This window comes from Palaemon carinicauda, chromosome 44, assembly GCF_036898095.1.
Source record: "Palaemon carinicauda isolate YSFRI2023 chromosome 44, ASM3689809v2, whole genome shotgun sequence".
In the NCBI taxonomy this organism is placed as follows: Eukaryota; Metazoa; Arthropoda; class Malacostraca; order Decapoda; family Palaemonidae; genus Palaemon; species Palaemon carinicauda.
This window is the reverse complement of record NC_090768.1, coordinates 33989576-33997075: the sequence shown is the minus strand read 5'-3', so window position 1 is coordinate 33997075 and position 7500 is coordinate 33989576.

The window sequence follows — 7500 nt, the reverse complement described above, 5'->3', positions numbered from 1 at the left end:
AAAAAAAAAAAAAAAAAAGAAGATGGAAGGGGTCTATCACGAGGTTGACGTTATACCACTCTTGAAATGAACATGACAATGAAAGCCGGACAAAACAATAAAAGAAAGGAAGAAGCTCCTACTGTTTGGTAGTAGTAGCAAATGAAAAAAAACTTCCTTTTATAATGTCTCTTCCAGGTTATCTAATATTGTACCACCCGTGTGTCACAAGATCGTAGCCTACATATTAACGACATTTCTCTTTTTTTGTATATATTATCCTTTGTATCTTTGCTCTCCCGTCGCACTGACTGCAACTTGCATCAACCTGTCTGCCTATTTCTCATTGTTAACTGTTAACAGAACCGGTTGCCAGTTGGACAAGAAATAGCATGTTGTATTTTGTGACATTCTTGCCGGGACCTAGTGTGTATATATACTCGATGTGTCTATAATAAAGTAATCAGTTGCTTTCATATCACCCTTGAGTCATAACCTACTCTTGGCCAGTCACAATATCGTCTACTTACAACACACATCTGTTTCACCTCTTTTTTTCATACCTTACGCGAATAAGCTTTTATTAATTAAAAATAAAGATGAGTCAAGGCGATGCAATGCTTTTTGCAGATTTGCTGTTTTATAAAAATAAAAGGAAATAAATAATAAACAACCTGACAACTACACTGCAAACACTACAGCTCAGTGCCTTTAATTATTCACCCGAGAGAGAAGTGTTCATTTTTTCCCTTGATTTTTCTAGCTTTATTTTTTTCTCTGTAAGCAATGTTTATTAAAGGTTTAAAGGTCTCTCATGAAAGGCAGAAGCAAGAGACAGCGACATTGCCCTATCAAGCAGGACAATGCCCTAAAGACTGATTATACATACATATGATCAGCAACCAAGACACCTCTCCACCCAAGCTAGGACCAAGGAGGGCCCAACAATGGCTGCTGATGACTCAGCAGATAGACCTATAGGCTCCACCAAATCCCCCTTCTTAGCTCACAAGGATGGCGAAGTTGCAGCAACCAAAGGAAGTAACGAGTTTGAGTGGGACTTGAACCCCACTCTGGCGATCACCAGGCAAGGACATTACCAATAGGCCACCACAACTATCCAATACATTAAATTCATTCTCGACAGTAGAGAAATTTGCGTATTACTAATATTATAATTGCTAGCTAAGCTACAACCCTAGATGTATAAGCCCATGGACTCCAATAGGGAAAAATAGCCCGGTGAGTAAAGGAAATAAGGAAATAAATAAACGATATAAGAAGTAATGAAAAATTAAAATAAAATATTTCTGAAACATTAACAACATTAAAACAGATATTTCATACATGAACTATAAAAGGACATATATTATGTAAGCCTGTCCAACATAAAAATATTTGCTGCGAGTTTGAACTTTTGAAGTTCTGATTCACCCGATTAGGAAGATCCCGATTGTACTTATGAAATCTCTATATATCTATTAAAGCAGTCCAAAACGACAGGGTAATTAAACTTGTAGGTATAATCCAATAACCAGTAAGCAATTTCGCTAAGAATTAATTGATATCCAATCACGGCTATAATAGCTTTCTAATTGCTCTGAATCATTTGATTCGTATTCAAAGATTCATCGAATTACATTAATGCCTTAATTTTTTCAATGAAACGTCAGAGTAAAATTTCGAACGATATAAATTTTTCTTTAATTAGGCGAAATCAAACATATCGTTGTTCATTATGAAAAAACTCACGGATAAAATAAAACATCCACAATTCTAGTGTAGCCAAAGTTTATTCATATCAATATACACGACGATATACACATATAAGAAAATGTATAATTCATGTGTAGCCAAAGTTTATTCATATCAATATACACGACGATATATACGTATAAGAAAAACATATAATTCATGTGTAGCCAAAATTCATTACTGTAATGTTAATATACACGGATAAGAAAAAGCATGTATAATTCATGTATAGCCAAGTTCATTCATATCAATATACACATCGATATGTACGTTTAATTAAAACATCTACAAGTCATGTGTTGCCAAGTTTATTTATATCAATATACACGGATAAGAAAACCATCTACAATTTATGGTAAGGCAAAGTTTATTCCCATCAATATACCCGGATAAGGAAAAACCTACACTTCAATGTATAGGCAAAGTTTGTTTATATCAAAATAAAAGCCTACATTCAGATTTATAATGTTTCCCAAAAATTAAAGTTTTAAAAGAGAAAAAAGGCTAAAAAAGTAAGTACTACACTAAAAGACGAAATACATCAAGGCAAATATTTACGAGCACATCCCAACTCCGACGACGCAAGTAGGCGCTAATGTGGTGTGCACCCTTACAGCCATTAGCAGTCATTTAGAGTACTCCAAAATAATATCTTCCTCGAGTACAACTCTCTCTCTCTCTCTCTCTCTCTCTCTCTCTCTCTCTCTCTCTCTCTCTCTCTCTCTCTCTCTCTCATATTCAAAATACTAAAAAAAAATATCAGCCTTGCGTACGATACTCTCATTTACAGTATTCCAAAATAATCTCTCTCTCTCTCTCTCTCTCTCTCTCTCTCTCTCTCTCTCTCTCTCTCTCTCTCTCTCATTTAAAGTCCTCCAATATAATATATCCGCCTTGCGTACAAGACTCTCAGAGTACTCCAAAATCTCTCTCTCTCTCTCTCTCTCTCTCTCTCTCTCTCTCTCTCTCTCTCTCTCTCTCTCTCTCTCTCTCTCTCTCTCTCTCTTCCATTTACAGAGTTGTCTGCGTACATCCCCAAAGGGCAAATGGCGTAAAGGCAAGTGAATCACAAGGCTCAACCTACTGTGAGAATAACGACCCTCGGGAATAAACATTCGGAATTGTGTTTTCCTCACGACACGGGCGTTCTTTAGAGGCGAATTTATTCCAGAATGGACCGAGACGCAGGGAAAACTACCTTGTTTATTCTTGTGGGACTAACGTATAAATTTACAAACTAGCGTTATCTACTTTGCCAGTTTAGAGGGAATCCCTTTCTAAACACATTCCCGTGAATGTTTATAAAAACAAGAAAAATGACTTATTTAATTATAAAGAGAGAATTGAAATGAAAACATTTAGACACATGAAAGCAGCTGGTCAAGATGGCAATCAGCACAAAACTCTTAAGAAATCGAACCTATAATCATGAGCAGTTTTTGTTAGTGCAGATGGAGGGTTGGGGAACCTACCCGACCATCTGATCATAAAGAGCTATTCTCTCTCTCTCTCTCTCTCTCTCTCTCTCTCTCTATATATATATATATATATACACACACATAAATATATATATATATATATATATACACATAAATATATATATATATATATATATATGTATATATATATACATACATATGTATATACATATATATACAAATATATATAATGTATATACAGTATATATATATATATATATGTATATATATATATACTGCATATATCCTGTCTCGCTCATGGGGGAGAGTAGTTATACCCTGGTGAGAAGGGGTATCCGAAAGATACACTCGGAAATCACACTCTCCCACAAATTGTCGAACCAGCGAGTTGTAGTTGGGAAAGGGGGGTGGGGGGTGGGAAGGGTTGAATCTGTGTGTCTATCTAAATATTCAGACGACCTATTTGACGGCTCGCGTACACTGGTTGGAGAATGGATATCATAAATCAAATGTGTAAAAACGTGACCAAATGTTTCTTAAGAAGCTGGAATGCTTTATTTTATACCATTAGTTTCTTAAATTAAATTTTTTAGCAGTAATATTCAAAATACAACATAATAAGCATGGGAATGATATATCTGCACTTGGGGCCATTAATGTTCATGCAGAGAGTTTTTACTGTAATCCCCATTCATTCTCTTTGATGATACTACTACTACTACTACTACTACTACTAAACCACATGATGCCTCGTAATTATTCTCAAAGTTATTTTTTTTTCCTCGATAGCAGAGATGAAATCCCTTCTACTACTACTACTACTACTACTGCTACTAATGCTATTTCACCACTTCCTATTACCACGTTATATTTTCCCAATCACAGAGATGACGAAATTGCATTCATGAACCAAACTAAAATCATTTAAACAGTTTATTTAAACGCTATTGTAATTGGTGGATAAACATATTGTTAAGTTTACTATTGGATTTTCTCGTTAAGAGTTTATCTAAATGCATATAAAAAATTGCATATTGTAATTGATCAAATAAAAACTTTATAAGAAATTTGAAAAGAACGGCTGGGGGGACCTAAAATATCTTATTTTTAAAATACTCTATTGCAAGGAAATTAGCTTTGCAAAGAGGGAAATAAGTAATACTTGTGGATGAAAATACTTAGGAAAGCAGTAAATTTCAAATTGAATTTAAGAAATTATTTGGTAAAAGGAATTTCAACAAAAACGAGTTATTTGATGTTTGCTTTGGTAGGCAATTAAAACTTAATGAAATGATAATCAAGTTAATATCAATGTTACTCTTAAAGGCTTTAGTTAATCACAAACCTTCTCATGGGGCTAATCTCCAAGAAGCAGATGAAGATAACAAAATTAATAATAAAACTGCCTATGTTATCGAGATTAAAAAATTAAAAAAATAACTCAATTAACCTGTATCAAACTGGAAATCTAACGCCATAATAAATTTTCAACTAGATTAGAAGGAAAATTATATTTCAAACACTTACGTATAAATTAAAAATGAAAAGGGGTACATCATATTAATGCTATAAAATATCTTAATTATCGCAGTCAAGTATCAAAACGACATTACGTTTTAAGTGATTCAACATCCATTGCGTTAACCATCAAAACGTAATTAAAAGCAAAACTAATTAAGACAGGTCGCATGTTCATCATTCCGGGAAAGCTTTGATGAAAGTATTCTAAATCTGCAATTTTCAGAAACCCCCCCCCCCTCCCCCACCTGCCCCTTCCCACTCACATGGTTCAAAAAAAAAAAAAGAAAAAAAAAAAAAAAAATAGGAATTTTTTTTTAATTATAAAAGCACCCAGAATGCAGACCATCTTATTTTTCGTCCTTTTTCTTGACTTTGACCTTTGACCTTTGACTTTCAGAATTGAATCACCTCCAAGTCTCAACATGACAATTAATATCTAAAAGTTTCACTACTCCGAGTAAAATTGTCGGCCGTAAGTTGTCCACAAAGAAACAAACAAACACACAAACATGGGCGAAAACATAACCTCCTCGCAACTTCGTTGGCAGAGTTAAGAAAAAAAATGAATGAAAACATTCCACTTTTAGTTTACCTGGTATTTATATATATGAAATGAGTAATGAATAGACGGTGTGTTACTACAAGGTCCTTCACTGAGATGAAAAGATGCAAGTTCATGAAAGTGTGAATAATATGTATGAAGAAACTCATTTTAATAAAAACAAGCCAAAAAAAAAAAAAGGAAAAAATATGTACAATATGGTGGATGAACATACTCCACTGTCAGGATTACATGTTACTTAAATATATGAAATGAATGATGAATAGATAGTGTTTCTTAGAATGTTATTCACTGAAATAAAAAGATACAAGTTCATGAAAGATAATTAAAGAGGTGGGGATGAAGAGAGAAGAAATCATGCGTCCACTACAGGAAATTCTTGAAAGGAAATAAACCATAATATAAGACATTAAGATAAAAAGAGAGAGAGAGAGAGAGAGAGAGAGAGAGAGAGAGAGAGAGAGAGAGAGAAAATGTTTTAGAATCCCTGCTTTCAGAGACTTCATCCGACCGGACACACAAGCAATGGAAATCCTTATATAATCCGGAGACTTCGTAAGGAAATGCAGCCTCTGAGACACACAAACACTGAGTGAGGGAGAGAGAGAGAGAGAGAGAGAGAGAGAGAGAGAGAGAGAGAGAGAATTCTAGTCTCCTTGAGCAGTTTATGTAACTGAAATACTTAAAGGCTTAGGCTTTTCCGTCACCATTGAATATAAATTAGCATATCAATCTGTATATATTTCCTTATTTCCATTCCTCACTGGGTTATTTTTCCCTGTTGGACCCCTTGGGCTTATAGTATCCTGTTTTTCCAACTAATGCTGTAGCTTAGTTGTTAATAATAATAATAATAATAATAATAATAATAATAATAATAATAATAATAATAATAATAATAATAATAATATCATTATGGCTGTCCATATGATCTTGGAAAGCCTTTCATAGCTCTACGATTTTTTGGTAGAGAAATGAAATTTCCTGTTTAATTAAGGAATTATTTTTGTTTAAAGAGCACCGAACAGGGAAGAAAGTGAGCTAACGATTCACTTCTTCCTTTGAATAAAATTATTCTTGTTCTGAAATTGATCTTGAGAGGTTTATGATTCCAAAGATCAGCAGAGCATGGAATAAAGGAGCGGAAAACTACGCTGGAAAGTGCTGCATTGGCAGTAATATATAGGTGAGCGGTGCAGTAAATGTAGAAGGGGTCGATGTGCTGTTGATGGACAGGTACATTCTGTGAGCTTTAGGTTTTCCACAAATTTTAAACAATTCTAAAAAGTTAATTCTAAAAAATCTTATTTTCTTAATGGGAATCTTACTAAACACCCCCTAGGTAAACGAAGCAATATTATACCAACTCGAAAACCTTTCGTTCTAAAGTTTTTCACTCAATATTTTGGAGCCCTTCATTCTTCTAGATCACTAAATTCTATTTCTACGAAAATAAGCCGCAATTAATCATAACCGAATTTTCTTCTGTGGTTTTTCACATTTAACGTTTTAAATAACAATCCAATGTCATATCTGAGGTGAGATAAGGTGAAGCATAATATGGAGAGACGAGGTTTGGTGGAAGAGGATGCCTTGGATAGAAGGCATTGGAGAGGGCACATCAGGCAACCGACCCCATAATGTAGGGATAATGGTGCGGAAGAAGAGTCATATCTGATAGTCAAAGCTATACACGTATCCTCGAATCAGGGTTGCCAGGTTTTCTAAGTGAGAAAAAGCCAACTTCTGATTAACTGGTGCTTTAAAAGGCCAACTCATTAGTAAAAAAAAAAAAAAAAATCCAAAGTATAGCATCCAAGACCAACCTTTTTTATGATATTACTAAAGGCTAACCAATTTTTTAAAAAAGGCCAAAATTTGAAGTTTTTGGCCTGAAAAAAGCCAACCTGGCAACCCTGACGAGGTTCGTATAAACCCCTACCAACCTTGTATCATTTAGGTCTGGTTCAATTAAAGGTTAAAGGTGTCTGGTTTCAGTTCCAGTTTCATCAGAATTGATGCTCACCAGAACATCCGCCGAGTAAGCCCAACCTCCCACTGTGGTGCCCAACCCCGGCAATGGCCTCCACAGTAAACAGCTTAAACTCACGGTCCCAGGCTGGGATCGATCTGCCGCCATGCGAATGCTAGGCAAACACGTTACCACTGATGCTATAGTCAATTCTTTTTAGTGAGGCAGATTTGCACCAACTCGCGAGGGTGTCCTTTTACCTCGGAAAATTT